This window comes from Urocitellus parryii, chromosome 5 (assembly GCF_045843805.1).
Source record: "Urocitellus parryii isolate mUroPar1 chromosome 5, mUroPar1.hap1, whole genome shotgun sequence".
Lineage (NCBI taxonomy): Eukaryota > Metazoa > Chordata > Mammalia > Rodentia > Sciuridae > Urocitellus > Urocitellus parryii.
The window spans coordinates 55,358,062-55,385,694 of record NC_135535.1 but is presented as its reverse complement, the minus strand read 5'-3'; positions in this window follow the sequence as shown (position 1 = coordinate 55,385,694).

Genomic DNA, 27,633 nt, shown 5'->3' with positions numbered 1-27,633 from the left:
CATAGAAAAGAAAATTGACCAAATTGGAATTTATTTTAATTAAAACTCTTCTAAAAACTCTGCTTAATCCTAGACCAGAAAGTATGTCTTTGAACTGTTTTGTAGTCTTCCATTTTATATTTAGGTCTCAGATTCATTTTTGGATTAATTGCTATATAAAGGGAAGATTTAGGTTGAAGTTCATTGTTTTCTGCCTATGGATATATAATTTTTGCAATCAGCCCTTATTTAAAAATGATATTTTCAATGGACACAGAATTCTGGTTTAATTCAGGTTCTTTTGTTGTTTTTTTCAGAACTTTAAACATGTATCACACAGTATCTTCTGGCTTATATTGTTTCTGACAGTGAGCTATGATTATTTTTACTGTTCTTCTGTGCATGCCAAATTTTTCTCTCACTGATTTTTAACATTTTCTCTGCTGTTTTGGAATATTAATTATGACATGCTTAAGCAGTTTTACTATATTTACTGTGTTTGGGGTTTGTTGAGCTGCTCAAGTACATTGACTTACAGGGTACTTTTAAAAACATCTATTTTGGAAAATTTTTAACCATCATTTAAAATTTATTGTTGTTTTTTGTTCTTATCTTGCATCCTTTCTTGACTCCCGCTACACACGGAAGAGGCTCCATGAAGTAATCCCATATTTCACTAAACATGTTTAACTTTTTAAGTACTTTTTGTATTTGTATTATTTGCTTATTATTAGGGGGCTACCCCTCCCCACAACCTTTTCTTCCACAGTAGCTCTGATAAGTTTTCTAATTTTTCTCTAATGTAGTGTTGATCACAGCCAATGTAATTTTCACCACCTACTTCACAGTATTTAGCTCAATAAGTTCAATTGATGTCTTTTAAAAATCTTCTGTATTTAGCATTCTGAAAATATGGAATACTGTTTAATATGCTCACCTGTTAATTCTAACATTGGTGTCAATTCTGGTTCAGTTTATTAATTGATATTTCAACTGGTCATTACAAATCACCTCATTCTACTTATTTGTATGCCTGGATATATACTTTTTAATTCCAGATATTGTGAATTTTCCCCTGTTGAGTGCTGGATAATTTTGTCCACCTACTTTTCAGCTTTGTTCTGGGGGACAGTTAACATGGAGAGAGTAGTTTTATTTTTGATCTTGCTTGAAAATGTTTGGTAGAACTGGAGCAGTGTTTAGTATAGCATAAATATTTCCCTCTGTTTGAGGCATGAATCTTCTCAGTACTCTACCAATTCTCCATGAATCATGAGAATTTTCTTTCTGAATGATGGAAAGAGTTATTATTGTTAGACTTTTAGAATAAGGTTCTGTTTTCTCTAGTCCTTCCTGATGGTTCTTTCCTTTGAATGTTTTTCTCAATGTATGAACTTTGTTGGGCGCTTTAGGGACCCTACAAATCTCTGGAGGTCTTTCTCTTTGAAGCTCTCTCCTTTGTTAGTCTCTGTCCAATAAACTTAGTTCCTTTATTCTCTTTGAACTTTTAGCTTTAAGACCTCAGTTGAGGGAGTATGCCAATCCCTACAATGACTCCTCCTCCATGTGTTAAGATCTGAAAACTCTCAAGAAAATCAGCTGGAGCAATATTAAGGCCCATTTTATTTGAATATTCTCCTAAGTAACATTGTCCCTTTTTGCCTAATAATGACTTTCCTGAAAGCTGCTCTTTCAGACTTTGAACTGATGCTTTAATTGTTTCAGGCGAAAGGATGATTCTCTTCCCTGCTACACTATTTTGTCGGATAATGCTTTTGTTTTACAATTCTTCCAAGAGAAGGAAATTCTAGAACTTGCCTTTGGCTTTTTTGATAGAATGGGCTTATCTTAATTACTTTATCAGAGTCTCAATGTGAATATTTAACCATTTGTGGAAAATGTAGCAGGTTCAAATTTCACCATTATCTTACCTCATTTTGCCCCCGAAAAATAACTGTGACAAAACTTTTGAGGTTTTCAGGGATTAACAAAGCAATGGTTGGAGAGATCTCCAAACATTCCACATATTTCTCTTCACCTAAAGTAGATATTGTTAAATGGTTACAGCCAATCTGTGGGAATCTTTGATTGTTATTGTACTGTCTATATTTTAAAGAGCACTGTTGTGCTTTTCCCTCAAATGGATTCAACTTCTTCAACACTGGAGCGATTTTTCTAAAGATTGATTTGGTTTGGAAAATTTAGTGAGAGCCCAAACTCTCCATTGTGTTGGCTCAATTCATGTTTCTGTTTACCAGACCCAGGACTTTTCTGAGTTTAAAAAACATTTTAGTAGATAGCCCATCTATTTTATTAAACACACAAGGTGACCATTTGGCTAATACTAAACATCCAAGTGGGCAAAATATTCTGATTACTATTCTAGTCCTGTTGCTCATGTGCCCGCTTAAAACACCTGATTTTTAAGCATTGCCACTTGGCTTCTAAATCTGTATTTTTATGATTTTTTTTATCAACACCAAGGAGATTTTTTCAACTCAGCATCTCTTTCCATCCTTTGTGACACTGAGAAAATAAAAACCACAGGGATTCTCAAGTATGTTGCTGTTTCCTGGCTACAAGGCTTTTCTCAACGCGTTCATTAACAAAAAACTACTCTCTACTTTCAAGGACATGGTCCTAAGGGGAATCTGAGGGGCACAGATATTTTTATGAGCTTCTTAAAGTTTCTAGATTTTTTTCAATTATTATTTGATGGAAGTTCTGTCATCTCAATATTATTGAATGAAGATCATTGTGAATGTAGGTTTCAGTCAGTCAACAACAAAAATTGTTAAAATCCCTCTAAGGTGCTCAAAATAGTATAGTATATATGATCCAAATCTCCTCTAAGGGATCTTTTATTGGTATATTTTATCCATTAAAGCAGTTCATTTCATTTTGCTTAGTCTAATACTCTTTATCAGCATTTACACATATACAGTGCAGATTATAAGTACCATATAAATAAGTAATATCATACAGTTTTTTTTAGAATAATAATCATCAGCTTTAACATGAATTGGCAAAGATAAATGGACTGCACTTATGAATATAAAGACACAGAATGGTATTAATGATGGTGTTTACTTTGATAAAACAGGAATCACTAAAAGATAAGGCACAATTCGGTGATGCTGCTTAAGGATATGGTAGGTGAGAGAAAGAAAGAGGGCGGGGAGAGAGAAAAAGAAATAGAAACTGACAGAAACAGAATTACTTAGCCTGGGTCCTTTTCCCAATTTTCCTACTTCCATGTGTGTCTTCTACAGGAAAATCTAAAAGTCAGCCATCCAACAAGAAGCATAGGAAATACAGCACCCACATGATAGAAGAGAATGCAGAAAGCTAGAAGGGTAGATATGGAATAAAAGGACAAAAGATAAACAGCCCATTAGAGCCACTTGTAGCTGGCTTGTGGTCAGTTGTATCTCATGCCAGAAAAAATTCGAAAACAAAATTGTGCTCAAGTCAAAATAAGCCATATATCAACATCTATTAACATTGTTACAGAGATTGGCATTACACTGTCTGATAAATCTTGTTGAGTCCCAATATAGCTTGGCAGTAAAATTGCCACACCATTGATTATGAAACTCCTGAGATAATGAAAATGATTTTTTAAAAGAGAAACATAAAAAGCTTTTAAATTTGATCTACATGACAGGTGTAGTTTTGATATATATGTTTGTATAATTTAAAAATTTTTTTGTGAGAGAGAGAGAGAGAGAGAGAGAGAGAGAGAGAGAGAGAGAGAGAGATATGCTGGGATCAAACCCAGGGGTTTCTCCATGGTGGACAAGCACACTACTGAGCTATATCCCAAACCCAAAGAATGATTTTTAAAGATTTGTAAAGATGCTTTAACATCAGTACTTTCCATTAAGCTTTCAGTGTACTAGAATTGTTTTTGCTGGTTGGGAAGTATTTTCCTGAGTCTTTGTTTCATACCATTATATAATTTATCAGACAGATATTCCATGTAGTTAGTTATATTTTGTGGGAAGACACCATCCATTTGTCAATTTTATTTCTTTCAGAATTCCCAGTGTGGTGTTTTGCACATCATGGTGACAAGTGATGTTATTCAGTCAACAAATGCATAGAAGAATATACTGTTCAAATTTTCCAGCAATTCTAAACATGTTTGAGAAATTCTGAAGAGAAAGAAAATTCTGAAGAAAAAGATATTTCTATTCAAGTGTAGCATGGGTAGGATGGAATGAGATTGAAAGTACATAATACAAGTAGAATTATTACATGCTCTAAGAGCACACAGATTTTTAATGTATCTAGGTTAGTTGACTATGCTATGGACTTAGACATTAATAAATTATTTTTTCTATATGAACTTCCTTTTCAGAACTCAATATATTTCTCCCACATCCCCTGTTAAAGATTATATATTTAAATTACATCATAATATTATTTGCATATCTATATTATTGAATCCATTCAAATAGCTATTTACAATTGTATGAGATGTTTGTCTTGGTCTGTTTTTTTTCTGCTATACTAGAATCCTAAAGACTGGGTAATTTATAATTAACAAGATTTATTTCTTACAGTTTTGGAGGCTGGGAAATTCAAGATCAGGGGGTTGGTTTCTGTTGTAGGATTTCTTGCTGAATCTTCCTGTGGCAGAATGGCAAAGAGAGGGTGAAAGACAGATAAAGAAGGACCCAAACCCATCCTTCATGATGAGTACACTGGCATAGGTTAAATATCAATATCTTAAAAAGAAATATTTGATTGTTATCAGTGAACATGATTGAGGATGAAACACCAGGCCATCTCTTCACCTGGATAATTGTTCTGGCAGAAACAGTCTGAAGTGACTAAGACTCTGAAGTTTGTTTGAACATTTCAGTTTCCAAGGGTCATTTCGGGTGGTAGATTTTAGATACTGTCACTTTTACCAATCAGGGTTGGAAGGTTCTTTACCTATTACACACCCTTAGCTCTCTGGCAGGTATCTGTGAGGATCACAATCATAGTCTTTGGCAATTCACTGTGCCAAAGCAGGCAATAAAGGACTTTTTCTTCCAAATACTGGAGTTCTGGATTCAGTTGTCAATTGCTGATCTGATCATGAAGGTAGACTGCCATTGTTGCCCTCCCACCAGCTCAAGCTATTTTAAATTTTAAGTAGTTTTCTTTTCCTTTTATACAAACAACCTATACATAGGAGACTTAGAAAGCAGTTCATGTGCCCATAAAAATATACATTTAAGGAGACCCTTTAGGCTTTTACCTAAGGCTGATCTGTAAAGATCCCGTACTATAATTAAAAATAAATAACAGGAAATTATGGATACGAGGAGTCTGATTTCGAGACTTAAGTATTATAAAATTATATTTCCAGTTTTTAAGAAACAAACAAAAAATATGAGTCATGCAAACGAAAAGGAAATAATGCCTCATTCATAGAACCAAAGTCACTTAGTAGAGACAATATCTATGGAAATCCAGACATTTGACTTATTACAGAAAGACCACTGTTTTAAAGAAGCTCAGAGAGCTAACTGAGGGTAAGGATACAGCTAAGCATGTTAGTTGTGAATATTAATAAAGAAAAGAAAATTTTGGAAGTGAACAATGATTGAGATGAAAAATATACTAGAGGGGTTTTTAAGCAGATTTGAATTAGCCAAAGAAAGAATTAGCTAATTCAAAAAATAGGATAATTAAAGTCTGAGCCACAGAAATAGAATTGAATAACAGAATGATTGTAGTCTGAAGGGCTTGGGAGCCACTTTAAGTAGATCAACATATATTGTGGGAATCCCAGGAAAAGTGATGAAGAAAGACTGCAGAAAGAGCATTTGAATAAATAATAACTGGAAGTTTCTCACATTTCATGAAAGACATGAATCTACAAACTCAGGAAGCACAACAAACTCTAAATAGGAAAAACTTAAAAGGACTCTTGGTGAAACCAAAGCCTTAGAGGCCATAGTAAGTGCAGTTAATACATGCAAAGCACTTAAAGGCAATCTATTAGTTGATAATTCCATATCCAGAAAAAATTGTCATTTACAAAATAAGAAATTATGATATCTATAGATAAAATCCAAATGAGCTTTTTTTTTTTAAATAGACATGTCTGGTGGTATTGGTCTTTTAAGCTTAAGTGAAAAGTTCTCAATAATTCTGAACAATGAAAAATAAAGGTCTCCAGTAAAAGTTAGTACAAGAGCAAATAGTAATATCTATATTAAGTTAATATTTGTCTCTAATTTCACAATGCCTCAGTTCTGCAGTGCTAGAAGGGAAGACACACAATCAACATGAAAGGACAAGAGAAGAAAGTGCCCTTAAAAAGTCAAGATACTACATTATTAGAATCCATGGAAAAAATAGCAGAAGAAATGATAGAGAAGGAGTTCAGGATGTACACAATAAATATATTCTGTGAATTAAAGGATGACATAAGAGAGCAAATACAGGCAGCAAAATATCATTTCAATAAAGAGCTACATAAGCTAATATAGGAATCAAAACATTATTTCAATAGGGAGATAAAAGATCTAAAAAAATCTTCAAAATGAAAGAAACAATAATTCAAACTAAAAACTCAATTGAAAGCATCACCAAAGATTAAACCACTTGGAAGACAGGACTTCAGACAATGAAGACAAAATTTTTACCTTTGAAAAGAATGTAGACCACATAGTGAAGATGGTAAGGAACCATGAGCAGAATATTCAATATGGGAGAGCATAAAAAGAAAAAAAAATAAGAGTTATTGGGATAGAGGAAGGCATAGAGTTTCTAACTAAAAGAATGAACAATCTATTCAATGAAATAATGTCAGAAAAATTTCCAAACATGAAGAATAAATTGGAAACCAAATATAAGAGGCTTACAGGATGTCAAACATACAAATCACAACAGATCTATACCAAAGCATGATATAATAAAAATTCCTAGCATACAGAATAAGGAGAGAATTTTAAATGTCATGAGAGAAAAGAATCAGATTATATATATTTGCAGATTTTTCAACCTGGACCCTGAAAGTTAGAAGATCCTGGCATAACCAACCCATGAAAGAAAACGAATGTCAACCAACAAACTTATACTCAGCAAAATTAAGCTTTTGATTTGATGATGAAGTCAAAATCATCCATGATAAACAAAAGTTTGAAGAATTTACAACTAGAAAGCCTATACTTATGAAACATCCTCACCAAAATATGCCATGAGGAAGAAATTAAAAATGACAATGAAAACCAGCAAAGGTAGGTATCACATAAAAGGAAAAATTAATCAAAGGAGAAACAAGATCAAACAAGAAGGAGAGAGAAAATTCTAATTACTAACATCCATGATAAAAAAAGGAAATATCACAACAGACACTACAGAAATACAGAAGATAATTAGAAATTATTTTTGAAAACTTGCACTCCAATAAAATAAAAAATATTAAAGGCATTGACAAATATTTAAGGTCATATGATTTGCCCAAATTGAATCAGGATGGTATACATAATTTAAACAGTTAAATTTCAAGCAATGAATTAGAAAATGTCATCACAAGCCTACCAACCAAGAAAAGACTACAACCGATGGATACACAGCTGAGATATACAAGACCTTTAAAGAATAACTAATACTGGGCTGGGGATGTGGCTCAAGTGGTGGCCCGCTCGCCTGGCATGCGTATGGTCCGGGTTTGATCCTCATCACCACATACAAACAAAGATGTTGTGTCCGCTGAAAACTAAAATATAAGTATTAAAAATTCTCTCTCTCTCTCTCTCTCTCTCTCTCTCTCTCTCTCTCCCCTCTCTCTCTCTCTCCCCTCTATCTCTCTCTCATCTCTCTCTCTTTAAAAAAAAGAATAACTAATACCAATACACTTCAAATTATTTCATGAAGTAGAAAAAGAGGGAGCACTTCTAAACTCATTCTATGAGGCCAATATCACCCTGATTTCAAAACCAAGAAAAACACATCAAAGAAAGAAAAATTCAGACCAATATCTCTAATGAACATAGATGCAAAAATTCTCAATAAAAATTCAGGCAAATTGAATATATAAACATATCAAAAAGAGAGTGCACAATGAACAAGTTAGGTTCATCCCATGGATGCAAGGTTGGTTCAACATACAGAAATCAATAAATGTAATTCTTCACATCAATAGTCTGAAAAATAAGAACCAGATGATTATCTTAATAGAAACAGAAAAAGTATTTGACAAAGTACAGCACCTCTTCATGTTCAAAACACTAGAAAAACTAGGGAACAGGCACATATCTAACCATCATAAAGGCTATCTATGCTAAGCCCCAGGCCAACATCATTCTAAATGGAGAAAAATTGAAAGCATTTTCTCTAAAAACTGGAACAAGAAAGGGATGCCCTCTTTCACCACTTCTCTTTGACATAGTTCTTGGAACACTGGCCAGAACAATTAGACAAAAGACATTAAAGGGATTCATATAGGAAAATAAGAACTCAAATTAGCACTATTTGCCAAAGATATGATTCTACACCTAGAAGACCCCAAAATTCTACCAGAAAACTTCTAGAACTAGTACATGAATTCAGCAAAGTAGAGGGATATAAAATCAACACCATAAATCAAAGGCATTTCTGTGCATCAGTGACAAATTCTCTGAAAGGGAAAGAGAAAAACTACCCCATTTACAATAGTCTCAAACAAATAAATAAATAAAGTACTTGGGAATCAACTTGACGAAAGAGGTGAACGATCTCTACAACGAAAATTACAAAATGCTAACAAAAGAAATTAAAGGAGACCTTAGAAGATGGAAAGATCTACCTTGTTCTTGGATAGGCAGAATTAATATTATCAAAGTGACCATACTACCAAGAGAACTATACAGATTTAATACAATTCCAATCAAAATCCCAATGACATTCCTCATAGAAATTGAAAAAGGAGTCATGAAATTCATCTGGAAAAATAAGAGACCTAGAATAGCTAAAGCAATCGTTAGTAATAAGAGTGAAGCAGGTGGCATCACTATATCAGACCTTAGACTGTACTACAGAGTAATAGTAACAAAAATGGCATGGTATTGACACCAAAATAGACTTGTAGACAAATTGTACAGAATAGAGGACACAGAGACAAACCCCATAATTACAGTTATCTTATATTAGACAAAGGTGCCAAAAACACACATTAGAGAAAAAATAGCTTCTTCAACAAATAGTGCTGGAAAAACTGAAAAATCCATATTCAACAAAATGAAATTAAACCTCCATCTCTCACCATGCACAAAACTCAACTCAAAGTGTATAAAGGACTTATGAATTAAACCGGAGACACTGCACCTAATAGAAGAAAAAGTAGGCCCAAATCTTCATCATGTCAGATTAGGATCAGACTTCCTTAATAAGACTCCTATAGCTAAATAAAATCAAGAATCAATAAATATGATGCACTCAAACTAAAAAGTTTCTTCTCAGCAAAAGAAAAAAAAGTCAATGAAGTGAATACAGAGCTTACATTTTGGGAACAAATTTTTACCACATTCATGTCAGATAGAGCACTAATCTCTAGGGTATTTAAAAAACTCAAAAATATTGACTTCAAAAAGACCAAATAACCCAAGAAACTGAACAGACACTTCACTGAAGATAATATACAATCAATCAACAAATATGTGAAAAAATATTCATCATTGCCAACAATTAGAGGAATGCAAATCAAAACTACTCTAAGATTTCATCTCACTCCATTCAGAATGGCAGCTATTATGAAGACAAACAACAATAAGCGTTAAGGAGAATGTGGGGGAAAGGTACACTCATATACTGCTGGTGGTACTGCAAATTAGTGCAGCCAATATGGAAAGCTGTATGGAGATTCCTTAAAAAGTTGGAATGGAACCACCATTTGACCCAGCTATCCCTCTCCTTGGTCTATACCCAAAGGACTTAAAAACAGCATACTACAGGGACACAGCCACATAAATATTTATAGTAGCACAATTCACAATAGCTAAACTGTAGAACCAATCTAGATACCCTTCAACAGATGAATGGATATAAAAAATGTGGCATATATACACAGTGGAATATTATTCAGCAATATAGGAGAATAAAATCATGTTATTTGCAGGTAAATGGATGGAGTTAGGAAGATAATGCTAAGTGAATTTAGCCAATCCCAAAAAACCAAATGCTGAATGTTTTCTTTGATATAAGTAGGCTGATTCATAATGGGATAGGGAGAGGGAGCATGTCAGGAAAAGATGAACTGTAGATAGAGCAGAGGGGTTGCAGGGGAAGGGAAGGGGTATGGGATTAGAAATGATGGGGTAATGTGATGGTCATTATTATCCAGTACAGGTATGAAGACACAATTGGTGTGAATATACTTTGTATACAACCAGAGATATGAAAAAAATTGTGCTCTATATGTGTAATAAGAATTGTAATACATTTTACTGTCAAATTTAAAAAAAAGAAGTAAATAGATAAACAAGAAATGAGATTTTCTCAAGCATACTAAAATAAACTTTGCATAAAAAGAAAGGGAAATTAGAAAATACTTAGATATGAGTGAAAATGAAAACATAAAATACTAAATGTGTGTGATTTATTAAAGATAATGCTCATAGGTAAATTTATACCATAAATGCCAAAAATAATACAGAAGAAAGAAAGACCTTGTATTAGTCAACTTTCCATCCTTGTGTCAAAATATTTGTGATGAACAACTTATTAGAAGGACAGATTTCTTTTGGCTCAGGATTTCATAACAGGTATCCATCAATGATCACTTGGCCCTGTCATTTTGGGCTGTGGTAGCACAGTACATCATGAAGGAATTTATTGCAAAGTTTTTAGATAAGAAAAAGAAATACAAAGTAACCAAGTGAGAAACACATGCAATATGACCCTATATTTAAATCCCCTCAAAATCAAAGAAAACTAGTGGCTAAAAAAATTAAGAAAACCTGGACACAAAAGTCATTTGTGTTTTATACACTACAAATAATGTGAAATGGGAATTAAGCAGGAAATTCTATTTACAATATGCCCTAAAATAGTTAAATAGTTGTAATATTTCTAACCCAAGAGGTGAAACACTTGTATGCTAAAATGTACAAAATATTGTTGAAAGAAATTTGAGATCATATAATCAATGAAGGACATTTTATATTTATAGTAATAAAGAGTTAATATCATTATGATGTCAGTTCCACCCAAAGCAATTGACAGATTGCTTAAAATATCTAACAACATTTCCAAAGCTTTTTTCCCCCAAACAACTGTAATCCAGTCCTCAAATACATTCCCAATTACAAAGAAGTTTGCTTCCCCTATCTTTAAAATAAAGAATAACACCTGACAGTGCAATTTTTCAACTCCAAACTTACTACAAAGCTAATGTTTTTTGTTTGTTTGTTTGTTTGTTTTTTAAGAGTATGGTACTGACTTAAGAATAGCCATGTAGATCAATGGAATAGAGTAGCAAGAAATAAACCCTCCTCACATAATTTTTAGTTGAGTTTTAATAAGAGACCCAGACCACTCATTGCAAAAAGACAGTATTTTCAACAAATGGTGCTGGTAAATCTAAAAATACACATTCAAAAGAATTTATATGGACTTTGCCTATACCATATAAAATATCAACCCCAAGTGACCAAAAATATTGATGTAGAACTAAAAACTATAACAATTTGAGAAAAAAAAATTGGAGAAAACTGTCACAATGTTGGACTTAGCAATTACTTCCTGAATATGACACTAAAAGTACAAAAAACAACCAAAAATTAATAAATTAGACTTTATAAATATTTGGAACATAATTTTCATAAAAGGATACTATTATATAAAGAAAAAATGAACTGAATGAGAGAAAAGATTTTCAATTAATATATTTGATAAAATTAATATGTAAACATATAAAGTTCCTAAAGTCCCCAAGCAAAGGTACAAATAATCCCATATAATTATAATCATAATATAATATAATTTTATTAATAACATAATTAATTGCAATTGATAATTATAATGAATAATTATTAATAATTTATATTCTGACTAAACAATGTTTTAGTCAGCTTTTTCACCACTGTGACTAAAAGACTGGATCAGAACAAATGGAGAGGAGAAAACTCAAGGATTCAGAGGGCTCAATTCATGGTCACCTTCCTTGGGGTTCAAGGTGAGGCTGAACATTATGACAGCAGATTCTGGCAGAGATGAACAGATCATGTGATGATCAGAAAGCAGAGTAAGATCTCCGCTTACCAGATACCAATAAAAACCCCAAAGTCACACCCACAATGCCTAATCACCTCTAGCAGCACCCACCTGACTTCAGATACCAGTCAATTAATCCCATCAGGTTATGGATTCACTGATTGTGTTAAGGCTTTCATGACCCAATCATTTCTTCTCCGAACTTTCTTGCATTGTCTTACATGTGAGCTTTTTGGGGACACCCCACATCAAAACCATGATAATAATTATTTTAATTATAATTAATTATAATGTAGTTAATTATAATTAATCACTATCAATTAATTACTAATAATATAATTACTACTAATATAATAATATAATTTGATTCACATTTCCTTCATAATTACAATATAATTGTATTGTAATAATTGTATTTCCTTAGTAATTGTAATTATTAAGGAAATGTGAATCAAAACCATAATGAGGTACTACTTAACACCAATCAGGGTGGTCATAATAGATAAAGTAAACTAAAAAATAAATGCTGGAAGTATGATGAGAATTTGGAGTCCTCAGACACTGCTTTGGGAATGTGAAATGGTGCAAGTACTGCGGAAAGTATTTTGACCATTTCTCAAATGGTCAAACGTAAAAGCACCTTAGATATTAGGAGTCCATTTCTAGGTATATATTCAAATGAAAGCAGAGACTTGAACAGATATTTATATACTAATGTTCACAGCAACATTATTTATACTAACCAAAGTATGGAGCAAATCTGCATGTCTATCAACAGATGAAGGATAAGCCATTTCTGGAATTTTCATTATTCATACAATAGAAAATACCTCGACATTTAAAATGAAATTTTGATGTATGTACAACATGGCTAGACCTTGAAATCATTATGTTAATTAAAATAAGCAGACTCAGGACAGATATTTCATAATTCCACCTCTATGAGGTATCTAGAAAAGAGAAATTTATAGAGATAGAAAGTAGAAGAAAGGTAGCTAGGCACTTAGGAAAGAAAGGAGAACTTATTATTCAGCATTTACAAGCTTTTTTGGAGGATGATAAAATGGTTTTTGGTATGAAGAGCGGTGATTCACAACATTACAAATGTATTTAATGCTATGCATTTGTACATTTATAAATGGTTCAAATGATAAATATTACCACAATAAAACAACAAAAGTAACACTTGTGTGTTTGTTATCTCCCAGTCTCTGTGGTTCAGAAATATAGGGAAATCCTACATGGGCCCTCTGCTTCAGAATCTCTCAGAAGTAGTGGACTGCCCAAAACTGAAGTCTCTCTGAAGGTTCTTTTGGGGAGAGCCTGCATTCATATATTGTGTGTTGTTGGGGGCTTCAGGGGTTTAGGAATTGCTGGACTGAGAGTCTTGGTGCCTCACTGACCAGTGACCTACTCTCATTCCTTGCCACATGGGCCCTTTCCACACAACCAATTACTTCATAAAAATCAATAAAAATTGGAAAGTATGCTACAAAGTCAGAATATTCTGTAGACCAATAACACAAGAGACATTTTATCACCCATGTTATATTATATTGGTAAAACCAAGTCACAGTCAGAGGGAAAGAACTGCATAACAATGATGCAGTGGTCTTAGGGTGCTACCTTCGAAGTCTCCTGGCTACAATAAGATTGCATCAAATAATACCACAATATCTGGATGCAAAATGTTAATGTCACACAAATATATCACTATGTATACTAAACCAAATACTTCAAAATATTTGGAGACAAGTTGGCAAAACTTTGAATGATTGTCTTGAAGATTCACCTTCATTCTCATTTTTTTTCCTGACACTGCCAAACAATGCCAGGAAGATAAATTACTTAGTTTGATACTTCCACCATTTGTTTTCAAAATATGGGAACATTTTGCATGTCAGTTTAGATAAATGACATTTTTTGAAAGATGTTCAAACTATCTGGCACTCTGAGAATCTGATTGCTTTATTATTGAATATCAATACCTTTCTTCCAACGATTTGACATACCATTAATTGTGACTGTAAATCTGTGGTAGATCCTTGTAGAATTGTAATTGATGCCCAATGGCATCTAGCTAGTGCCTAAATTGTTTATCAATAAATTTAATCCTATATTTGACAAATTTATAAATTAACATGATTATATGTTAATATATGTACAGATAATTTGTGCATGTTTGCCTAAAATAAACAAATTTTTTTAAAAAAAATAAAAACAATGGCAGATCCTAAAATTCTGTCTTCTTCTTAAAAAAATAAAACATTTATCATACTAGCTGGCCTCTCAGCTCTGAGTAATTGACTGATTTCCTCACATTCCCTTAAAAAAGAAAATATACTTGACTTAGCTATCTACCAAGAGCCTGAACCAACTCTAGAGTAAATTCATGGCTAAGCCCTGCTTCCTACATAAGAAAGTCCAACTGATATTTAAAATGGATACCAAGGAAACATATTATTATAGGAATTCATTACATTCTGGTTCAGAGCTGTGGTGAGACTCAGGTAGGCATAGGAAAGTTGTTGAAACATTTTAACTTGTCAAATAAACGCGACAATGCTTCTGGTTTAAAGTAAGTAACAACAAATTCTTTCAGGTTAAATCAGTGCCTACTGGATCGTTGCTCAGTCAACTTAACTTTTAAGCTTTCTTTCAGACTTATTTCTTTCCTCCTAATCACTACTCATTTTTTTTCTTTCCATTACAGCTTTTTGAAAAATCTGTAACAATAGCCCTGATCATTACAGTTACCTTGGGGACAAAGTGATATTTTTCTTTTTTACTGTTCTTCTGTTACAATGGAGAGTTTTAAGGAGCTTCCATTTATTTTTTTTTTCCTAATTTATAGTTCTCATGTGATAGTTCAGAGGTCTAAAATAAGAATTAAACGACTTACTGAATGTCTACTTCAACTCTGTATTACAAAATAAAATGGCAACTGGTATGAAATACTAATGGTATTTAATTAATGGGATGCCATTATGTAATTAAATAGCCCATTTATTAAATTTAGAGGTTCTGTTTCATAATCTTGAAAACCTTGGAATCGCCCTTTTCCCCAGTGTAAGTCATTATAGCAAAAGTCATTGTCTCCTCATGGGAAGGCTGAGAGAAAGATTTGCAAGATGTGATTGTCAAGGATCTCTAGGTTCTGCTTGAAATAACCAAGTCTAACTTTCCTTCAAGGAATTCCGAGTCAATGAAGTGGCTCATTCTCATTAAAGTGTAGTTCTTAGAAACTAAAAACCTGGGACTCTGGTTCACACTTGCTCCACAATTAATTCACCCCCTTGGTAAGTTTTCCTGTGAAACATTTCCTCCTCAATAAGAGGTGTCCTTGAACCAATCACCTCATAGATTTACTTTGAAAATTACACAAGCTTAAGAACACGTATACTGAAGAAGGGGTACGCAACGAGCCAATTTCTGAGAGGCACAGCACTCCTTTGAGGACTGACTGGTTTAAAGAATCCTCAGGGTTTTTTAATCTTTAAAATTGTGCTATAGTCCCAAACATCCTTCTCTTTTCTTCTTCAGTTGGTTTCAGATTTCTACTGAGACAACATGATGGATGGTGTATGCTTTTCTAGGATGTCTCTCCATTTGTTCTCACAAACATTCAAAGTAATGGAATCCTTGTACATTTAATTGTCTTGGCCTCTGTTTCTTAGAATATACATAATATACATACAAAGAATATACATAACAAAGTTGTGAGTTAACCAGGAAGCAGACTCCGAGACAAAGATTAGCATACATTCAATTTGTTAGTGGGGCTCTTGACAGGTATTTCTTAGAGGAAAATAAAGTAAAATAACCAGAGAGAGGAAGTATTTGAGTTCTACCATGGCATCAAAAATGTTCTCAGAAGAACCTAGTAGAACATCCAAATATGAAATCACCCTTTTGGTATGTCCCAATTTGGGATTAGGTGGCTAGATTCTACACTCTTGAGTCTGTGTGTCATTGCATATAGAATAATCTAAGAATGGGTGTGGCTTTAGGCAAAGTCACTAACTGTTCCCAAGGATAATTCCCAGATGTAGTTGAAAGCTAAAGGCTATTAGAAAATAGCATTTATACCATCTGGAAAAATAATTTCTTCAATTTTGAAAGTGGAATAAACTCTACATCAGAGCATTTCTCTAAAGCTATGACAATACAGTTAGAAGGCAATTTTCACCAACAATGCAGTCTACCAAAAATCCAGTCAATCAGGAATATTATTACTGTTTTATTAGTTTATATTTCTATTTATTTATGGAAATATATAAAATTCTCAAATACTGTTTGCATAATGGCCCTTCCTATGTTTTTGTTAAATATTGTTCTTAAGGTTTTGGTTTAAAATTAATTTATAACAAGGATCTAGGCCCTGGTTACTATTTCCATTCTACAATTAAAACAATCAGGGAGAGCTACTTCCAAAATTGTCAAGTAAGAGAATTAATTCTGCCATCAACCACCATAAACACATGCAAATATTTTAAAAATGAACTTTCTAGAATTCTCAGTATCAACAAAGAGCTTGCATGAAGGAGCAATTACGCAAGAATATTGACTGAAACTGTTTAAAAATTGTGAATGTTATAGCAAAGTTTTAAATTGGCTAATTCCCATCAACTTTACCTTACTAGTAACCTTGAAAAATCAGTCTTATAATCAGAATAGCAGTGAAAACCAATAACATCATAGCGACTGGAGGTGATAAAACATGCTTTAAGCTTCTCCAAAAGGCTTTTTTTCCTACAATATTTGTCATTATTTTGTCTTTTTTTATTGTGCTTCGTTTCAAACCATTGTGCACAAACAGGATTTACCTTTGTTGGATCTTAGAACTTAGAGCTTGCTCACCTCAGTTTTTCTCTAGTGTGCTTATGGAAAGCTGTCAATTGCATTTTTTTAACATTGCAGTTATGAGAGTCAATGTTAATAGTTCAAACAAGTAAGAAAGAGATAAAACATAAAATGAAAAGTCAGGAAATAAGATGTTCATAGGATACTTTGAAAGCCAGATTATATTTCTGAGAATTTAGAAGATAGCATGTGTATACAAGGCTGCATGCCTGCTCAGGAAAGGCTTTAGACCAACCATTTTCTCATCTGACCAGCATTGAGTCTGTGAAAGCGGGAAATGCCAACTAAGGTAGAATTGTAAACCACTTACTAGAATATTACAAACATGCTGCAATAGGTATATAGAGTCTCTTGGCATAAATTTATGGATGGATTCAGAGCATTTAAAGAGGTCTTATGTATTAACTGACAATCATTCTAACAAAGCCATGCCTTTATTAACTGCACAAGGCAAAAGAAACAAACTTTACAGAATTAGTTCACGAAAGCTATTAAACCAACAGTAATAAGAATAATGAAAATAATCAACAACAAATCTTTAGGAAATATCTAATTTACAGAGTTGACATATTATTTAAGATGTATATTTTCAATGCATTAAAAAACACACATTCTACAAGAAATGGAAAGTATGGCCATATATAAAGAAAAAGAAATTGCTATAAACTGTCCTCCAGAAGCCCTAGACATTGGAATTTCTAAAAAATTCTTCAAATAATTTTATTGGGATCTCAGATGGGACCCAGGAATAGAAAAAAATACATATATATATATATATATATATATATATATATATATATACATACACACATATATATATGTATGTATATATATATATCAGGAAAAAACAGTGAAATATTCAGAAAAGTTAGAATTCAGTTAATATTCATAATCACTTGGTTCATTAGTTGTGAAAAATATACCCTGGTAATGTAATGTAGGATGATAATAACATGGAAAATACTGTTCTGAAATTGAAAATTTTATAATTTTGTTCATATCTCTAAACCTAATTATTTCCTATCTCCTTGTTTATTCACTATTTGAAGAGAAGAAAGAAAATGTTGCAGATATCTTAATGTCTACCTGTCACTTGTTGCTATACATATTTTGAAGTACTATCATTTAAATTTAAAATATACTTTGAGATTATTATCCTTCTTCTCTCTGAAAGAAATTGACCTCTTCTTTTGTAGTGACATGTTCATATTCACAGCATAATATATTCTTGCTCTAGTGTCACTTTCTTTGACATTAATTTAACTACTCTTTTTTTATATTTAGTGAACTACAGTTTTCTTATGATTTTTGTTTGAATACTACATCTTTTTCCTTATTTACATTTTTACCAATTTTGCCTTTATGTTTGAAGTGGATTTTTTTTTTTAAATTGCATGTACTTAGTTAGCTCTTACATTTTTATCCAATGTGAAAATCTCTCTTTTCCAGTATTTAGGATAAAAATATTTAGAGTTATGATGAACATGTTTTGATTTTGATCTGTTATCTTGATTTTTATTTGTTTCACACTTTATTCTATTTTTCCTACATAGCTTCTTTCTTTTAAATAGTTTTTAAAACTTCATATTATGTTTACTCTTTTAAGTGCATTAAAATTAAACTTATCTTTTACAAGAGCAGTACTTGTTTGATTATAATTATTTACATATAGTTATGACATAATTATAATACATATTTACATAGACTCTGATATTAGTCAAATATTCATAATTTTATACTTTAAATAAATCAATAACTACTTGTATTAATGTTAAAATTTTATATGACATCTATAAGACCATATAAGAAAGATTTATTAATGTTTCAAATGAGGCATTAAACCACTATGTTTGGGTACTTCTCCAAATAAATATTTTCTTTTATAATGCTTCTACAGTAAATCCAAACAGATTCCAGAGAGATACTTCTTAGTCTTGAGAATATTTTGAAGAAAATTCTAGGACCTTCAAAATTCCTAAAGGTTATATTTGTAGAAAATGATAGTACCATCATCTAGTTTATCTTCTACTATGCTCTAATATTGTCTATTCCTAAACAGAATACTAAGAATATTTATACCAAGGAAGATTTCTCTTTCAGTTGCTATGGGCATTTATTAGAGCTTTCCACCCTAGGTGTTAAAAATAATTCTATGAATTTTAGTAATTCAGATTCTGCCTTCAATATCACAATTTCTATAAAGCCTTTTACTTAAACAAGGGCTGTTTTGATAATATGCACCAGGAGGCTATATTGTGATAATGGATATATTGATGGAATATTCCAGTATTCTGAATTAAAATAGTTCAGAAGATATTTCAGGGACTTTCAACTACTATGATTTGCTAGATATTCCCTGGACACCATTCTCTTGTGCTTGATGGAACATGATAAGCACTCCCAAATAGCAAAGTAATAACTTTTACGCTTCCTATAAATACAAGCTCTGAGGAAATAGATAACTGAACAATTAGGAACGTGTAAAGGCAGATCAGTATTTTATTGTAGGGCAAGATCAGTTTGTCCTGCCCATTATAGTAAGTTTAAATGATCCAGCCTGAGTCTGCTCTTAGCAGTTGCACTGATACATTATGCATGACATTTGACTATTCATAGAAAGGAAAATGCATTGTATTCCATTAGTGGTTTCCTATGAATGTATGTCTACAAATTACTGAGGATATTTAGGCTGATGTGTTGCTCCTTTGCATATTTATGTTGCTCCTGCCACATTCATTATTGATATGAATGTCATGGGAGGTACCAAAGATCAACGTGATGTGATTTCTATCAATTTAAGTTTTTGTGTTTGGGATTAAAACTCTTATGTAAATATAACTGCATGTGTATATGTTATTCTGTTTATGCATAATTAGAAAATCAATCTTTGCTCTATATCTTATGTTATAGCTGTTACACCGAAGCATAAAATGAGACCTTGTTATTGTTTAGATATAGGTTTCCCCCAATAAGCTCATGTGATAGACAATGAAGAAATGTTCAGTGGGGGAAAGATTAGATTATGAAAACTGTAATAATTAATAACTTGAATGGATTTCTGGGTATTAACTGTAAGCAAATGGCAGACAGCTGAAGGAATTAGGTAATTGGGACATACCCCGGGGGATTATATATATATCTTGTACTTGTGTTTCTCTCTCTCTATATATATATATAATTCTATCTCTATCTCTGTCTCTTTCTCCACTTCCTGGTGGCCAGGAGGTGAGCCACTTTCTTCCGTGATACCCTTCTGTCATGATACTCTTTTGCCTTGCTTCCAACACAGAGCCATGGAGCCCAAATAAATCTATCCTCCTCTAACTTGTTTTTGTCTGGTATTTGTGTAGGATGAGAGTTTGAACAGTTGTTCTCCACCTCTAATAGGTTGAATCTTCCCTCTATTGTATCTGAGTATAAAGATGTTTGTTTCACATGTCTGGTAAAGGGTATAGATAATGGGTTCCTGAAGAAAGTCTGAAATTCTGGGATATATATAAACAGAATATATCTTACTTTGTCACTATGTCTGTCACAAAATAGATTTAGGATATTTTACTGCTCTGATCATAAAATTATAGTTACTAATAAAATATCTTATTGCAGATTTTGTTACCAGTTTTGACAGTGTAGATGAAATCAGATCATAAGAGATAGACAACATCTTTGAAAACAAAACAAAAAGTAAAGGGGAGGACCCAAACATACTTTGTTTAAAGATACTGGAGAGTAGACAATAATTGACAGCCCAAAATTCTAGAAAGAAATGAGCTGAATATTTGCAGGACATTTTATCTTGAGAATTTTGGCCACCAGAAAGCAACCTTTGTAGCAGTTTTATTGATTTCACAAGGCAGCCAGAACTTGAAGAGCCAATATGTCTAATAAAAATGAATTATAATTTAAGAAGCAAGCATATTTAAATGTTTTAAAATTAATCATCTACTTTACTAATTAGCAGACTAAATAATAAAAATAACACTTGATGCATAAAATATAGCTGATAAAATTTAGCATCCATTCATTATTTTAGAATACATAGTCAAAACAAGCCACTATAGAAAATCTTGTGGTAGCCAAAAATTGCAGAAGTCTTTCTTTAATTTGCTTGTTAACATGAATTCTGACCAAAACTCATAAATATAAATGCAGCTATGAGAAAAAGAGGAGAAATAAAACTTTTTTGACACAAACCATTATTGTTTATGTAGAAAATATAAAAAAAACTAAATGATGAGAACTATAAAATAAATTTATTAAGATTACTTGATAAAATACAACATTAATATACAAAATAAATTACATTTATTTATATCTGCAACAAGGTATTAGAAAGTAAAATTGAAGAATACGTTTGTAATAGAATCATTAAAATAATCAAATACACTGGTAAATTGTTAATAAAAATGTACAAAATTTCTTCCCATAAAAATAGAATACATTTCTGAGAAGAATTTTTAAAAGTCTAAATAAATTGAAACTATAGCATTTTCATAGATTGAATTAATATTATAAAAAATATCAATTCTCTTTAATTGACATTTGGATCCAATGCAATTTCAACTTAAGTCCCAGAATGATTAAACTTTGACCTGAGGAAATTGACAAGTCTAAAATTTATAGGAATGAAATGTTACAAGACATAATATCTGTTAGGAAGAGATATTTCTAACCTACAATAATTGAAACAAAGTGGTGGAAATAAGAATTGAAAAGTAGACAATGGAACAGTCAGATAAGTCTAAAAACATCTGTTTGCATAGAAAAAAATAGTATTGTATCTGGGCCAGATCAACTGAATATCCTGTTTAAGAAAAAATAAATCTTAGATTTTATTTTATACAAAGGATAAAACATCAATTCCAATTGAATTGTAGGCCTAAGTGGAAAATTTTTTTTTCCAACATAAAATGTAGCAGAGCATTTTCATAACAATGGGGCAAGAAACAATTTCTTAAGAAGAGTGAAAGTATTAATAATGAGGAAAATATTAATGAATTGGATATTATTATAATTTAGAACTTGAGTTCATAAATATGTCACAAACAAGAGAGTGAGAGTGGAAAGGCAAATGAGAGTATAAGAGTGAACAGTCAGGCCTTCTTAGTCCATGGATTCTCCACCTACAAACTCAACTTACCAAGGGGAGAAAATATTTGGAGAAAATAAAATTGTATCTATACTAAATATATACAGCCTTTTTCCTCTTGACAATATTCACTAAATAACACATATAACAACTAACTACAGAGCGTTTGCATTTATTCATTGCTATGATTATTCTAGAAATGATTTAAAGTATATGGGAGGATATGTGTAGTTGATGTGCAGTTGTTATATCACTTTATACAAGGAAAGTGAGCATTGATGAATTTTGGGTTTCGTGTCCATGGGGCTCCTGGAAACAATTCCCCAAGGATTTACAGGGCCAGCTGTATATTTAGAAAAGTTAAGGACATGCATATATATTAGTATGTAAAGATTGCTGCATATCATTAGAAAATATAGACCAGGCAACAGGAAAAAAAAGAGAAAATTTTGGCTAGAGAAAACATCCTTCAGTGGGAAACATTAAAATTAAATTTATGCATGTAACATATATTTAACTTCAGTAGTTATAACCACAACTATTTAACTTTATATTTCCTCTAAGTATTTAAACCAATATATAATACTAAATATACTAAGTGAAGGTAAGAAATCTGTGTTGCTGAAGTTCACATATATTGCTGGTAGGTTTACAAATTGCACATGTACTTTTAGAAAAGTAAAATGAAATGTGTACATATCCCATGATGTAGCAATTCCATTCCCAGAGTTAAAACCCAAAAGTCTATCTATCTGTCTGTCTATCTATCTATCTATCTATCTATCTATCTATCTATCTATCATCTACACACACACACACACACACACACACATTTACAACAAAAGAAATGTAAAATTGTATACAGTAGCATTATCTGTAAAAGATCCATAGAGATCTAACACAAATGACATCAGTAAAAGAACTATAGATAATTTGGGATATGTCCATATATAGTATTGTTCAAAAATCAAAATGGGGTAAATTAATACTTCATATAGCATCAGGAATAAATTTTATAGATGATTGATTCATGAAATAACTTAAATGTGTCTCAAAATTATAATTTTCGGTGAAGGAAGCAGAAACCAAGTGTGCACATGGTATGGCTTCATTTACATGAATTTTAGAATGAAAGAAACTGTCAGTAGTTCTTGCATAATTGTGTTCACACTGTGAAAATTAAAGAAACTATATGGAGATCATGCATGTATTTTCCATTCTGTGCACTGTATTTCAATAAAAGTAGCTCAAATAAAATGCTGGACTAATATTGTTTTGGATAATTTGTTACTCAAATAATTGACATATTTCTATCAATTGGAAAAACAACATTATACAAGAATATAGCTGATGCTCTCTCATTTTATGGCATACACTTTTCTGTAAGACATTGGAGGAAGACATGAAATACATGAGTTTCTCTTGGTTTTCTTCCACATTCTAACCTCTGTGTATGTGAGGAAGATGTATTTGATATTACAGAAATGAATTTCTGATATCAAAACTGTACCCTAATTTCAAACCTTATTTAACATGTTATTTAGTAAGGGTAGTTTCCCTAAAATATCCATAAGATCTTCTATCAAAGTAAATGGCTTCTCTTATTCCAGAGTATTTTGTTTGGTTTTCATTTTTAGGTTGTTATAATACACATCAAATTCTGTTGTACATCAAATACCACATTAATTGGCTTATAAAAGCCTTCTCTGGCATTGAATAGCTCTTCTTTGTTAAAGATTAATAAGCACAACTATGAGGAGTTTTTCTCTTGTGGAGTTTTTATTTTATTTTATTTTATTTTTATTTATTTATTATCTTGTGGTGCTAGGATTGAACCAGGGCCTTGTGCATTCAAGGCAAACACTCTACCAACTGAGCTATAACCCCATTCTCTGGAATTTTTATATTAAAGAAGAAGTATATATATATATATATATATATATATATATATATATATATATATTCAAAAGGAACTATAGCTTTATAATGCAAAAGAAATTTATAATAAGTACTACCATTGAGATGAAAGAAAGATACCTGGATGAAACCAAAATCCTGCCAGTAAGGGAGTTTTGAGCCAGATCCTGAAGTGTAGTAACTTGTTCCTGAACTTGTTCATTTCGTCAATTATTAAAGATTTATCGAGTCTTTCTACATGCCCAGTACCAAAATACATGCTGGAGAAATAAAAAGGAATAAGATATAACTTCTATCCTAGAAAAGTTCGAGTTTTTTGGTAGAAATCTATACCTTGACATATAAGCACACCAGAATGGAAAACACATATAAGTCATATTTAAAATGATCTGGAAGTACAGAGGATGAATAGAGAGTTGTCTGTGTTAAGGGCAGACACAAAAGCAACATGCAGGAGACACACAGGCACACACACATATATGTGCATACATACACACACACACAAAGCATAAGTTTTCTCATTTACAACAAGAATAAACCTCTCCAGTAGGCGCTATTGCTTGATTTAATAGATGAGGAAACCAAGGGAAAAAGAAACAAACTTGCTTGCCTAAGGACACACATTAGTTGTTCACAGATCCAGGATATAAACAAAAGGCATATTGCTTCAAAGCTCTGCAGATGCTATGTTAACCTTTAATCATACAGTCCCTGTGATGTACTTGAAGAGCTGCTTTTCTACCTTCAGGCATTAAGAATGGGGACTGAAAATAATTTATACAACTCCATTGCATTGATCTGAGATTGCACTGGGATTAAGATTTTTTTTTTTTTCAATCCAGACCTACAGCCACTACTAATCACTCAGTTTTGCTGGGTTGTCAAGTCCTTCTGGGAAGCCTTTAGAGGGAGCTCAAATCCTCACAGAAAGTCTGTAGAAGAAAAGGTGTTCAGGGTTGGCACTGGCACATCTCTAGCCAGTTGTGGAATAGAAAAGATGGAAACACAATCCACTAACTGAGGATGGCTTATTCACGGGAATTCCAGCATAATTGTTCTTGAAATGCTAGGAAAATGCATTTAAAGGGGAGGGAGATGGAAAATAAGCCTGACTTCAAGAGGCATGGTTTAGGGTGAAGGATATTCTGCATAAATTAGATGCAATAGTGAACAATGCAGTGATATTTTTAATCTTAAAGGTAAAAATCTAGTACTTTGCACAGAGTATGTGTTTAATACATGTTTGTCAACTAGATTTTAAATTAGTTTTGCTTAGTATTTACTGGCATATAAGTATTAAAAACTCAATGTGTGTATTTTATTTAATATCACTACAAGTTACTTTTTGTTGTTTATTTGTTTGTTTTTCTAAATTAAGAGTCAATATCTTGCTATGTTGTCCAAGCCGATTCTGAGACTATAGGCAGGTGTCCCTGCACTTGCCTTTGAAAGATTTTGGATTTGTTTTTTAATAAAGCAAGGGATCTTGTGTGTGTGTGTGTGTGTGTGTGTGTGTGTGTGTGCGCGTGCGCGCACACGCGTAATATACTGATTTTTTCCAGAATTTTAATTTCTTTTGAATTTTATTATTAATCTTTCAGTATGTAGTAGTGAACAGATATGTAATCATATTAAATTTCTATTATCATAATGTATCTCTGCTTTATTTTAACATCTGGAATTAACATTTATGGCTATTAAATTTAGAAATCAGAATATGAGCAATATGATTTAATTCGTTGTGGTTTTTGCACTTATTGATTGTGGATAATTCTAAGGCAGCACTGCTGTTCTGTTGTGGAAATCTTTTGCTTAAATATAAAACTCGATGTCTAAAGGAGAATCAAAGCTTATCTGATGAGGATGGTGTAGCCCTTGCTGGGAACTAGGTATGAGACGTAGTGTTGCAACCAAAGATGACAGGAACTCCTGTTCCTGGGAAAGACTTTCACTTTGATAAACTCTCTGCCAAAAAGCATCCAACACTCTTTCACATTGAATGTATGCAATTGTCATTTTTATTTTTCTTGTGCATGAGTTACAGAAAAGAAAACAAAACTGACAAAAGACAATAGTTTAATCTCTAAAGTGAATGAATCAGAGTAAGCTTCAATTAGCCCATAAAGAAATAGAAAGATGAAAAGCATGGGATAAATCTTCACGGATTCCCAAGGATTCATTGTAGCTGATAATTTTAATGTATTTCCCCAAAGAACTATTTAATCAGGAATAATAAAAATAAATGGCCACTGGACAGCACTTCATTTCCAAAGAGCTTTAGGAAAGTTAACACACTGTTATATGGACTCAGTGCTAATAGGCTTCTGAGTCATTGGTGAATATGTTCAAATATAAATCTGCCACACTTATTAGTCGTGAGTCAGGTGTCTACATTTACAAAAGTTGTGCTTTGGGTATTGTGCAAAAAGTACTATATAAACCATCTGTCTATTAAAGGCTTTGCTACACAATATGTGAGTCATTTCAACAGTGGAGAAACTCCTCATTTTGTTAAGAAAAAAAAAAACAATTCAGGCATGTGAGGGAATACTGTAAAATTTGAATATCTGAACATATTTCTAAATAAAATTTTATTTATATATTATGCAAAACTATTGATGTTTCTAGTGTAGTTTCTCTTTAAACTAAAAAATACATTGCCTGATTTTTTCTTTCTTTACCCATTTTTTAAAGTATTCTTCTGTGGATATTTTCTTTCAACTCTGGATGCATCATTCACTGCCGGTTTTTCAATTTTCACCTTGTAATTTTTTTCTGCTTGCATTTCCCCATCTCCCACTGGGAACCACTTGGTCATTATAGATTAGCTTATTTTTTCTAGAATTTTATATGAATGGAATCAAAAGGTAAGTCTAATTTTTCTGACTTTTAATTTTTTACAATTATCTGTGATTAGTTCATGTATTGTACATCAATATTTTTTCCTTTTTGTTGCTGTACATTCTCTCATATTGTAAATGTCCATACATACATCCCACACGCATGCCACAATTTATTTCCTTTGTTTCCATGTTTGAGCTATTACAAAAAACAAAAACAAAAACAAAAAAACCTGCATTGAATATCCACATTTTTTACAACACACTATAAAAAGAAATGCTTTATTTCCCATGAACAATTATTAAGAATGGAACATTGCCATTATTAAGTAAACATATGCTTAAGAGCAAAATGAAACAGTGAAACATGTTGCAAAATACTTCTAACATTTTACCTTACCATCAACAGTGTTAAAAAATTCCAGTAGGAGCTCATGCCATAATCCCAGTGATTAGGAGGCTGAAGCAGAATTGTTACATTTCAAGGCCATCTTCAGAAAATTAGAAGGACCCTAAGCAACATGGTGAGACATGTCTTAAAATTAAAGTTTAAGAAAAAGCTGAAGATATAGTGGTAAAGCACTCTTGGATTCAATCCCTGATACCTCTCTCATGAAAAAAAAAATAAAGAGTTTTCATTGCTGGAGGTTTTTATCAATGTGTAACATGTTTTTCATTGTTGTTTTGGTAATTTTTTAAAAGTTAAATATGTTTTATTTAATTGGTTCTTTTTAGTTATACATAACA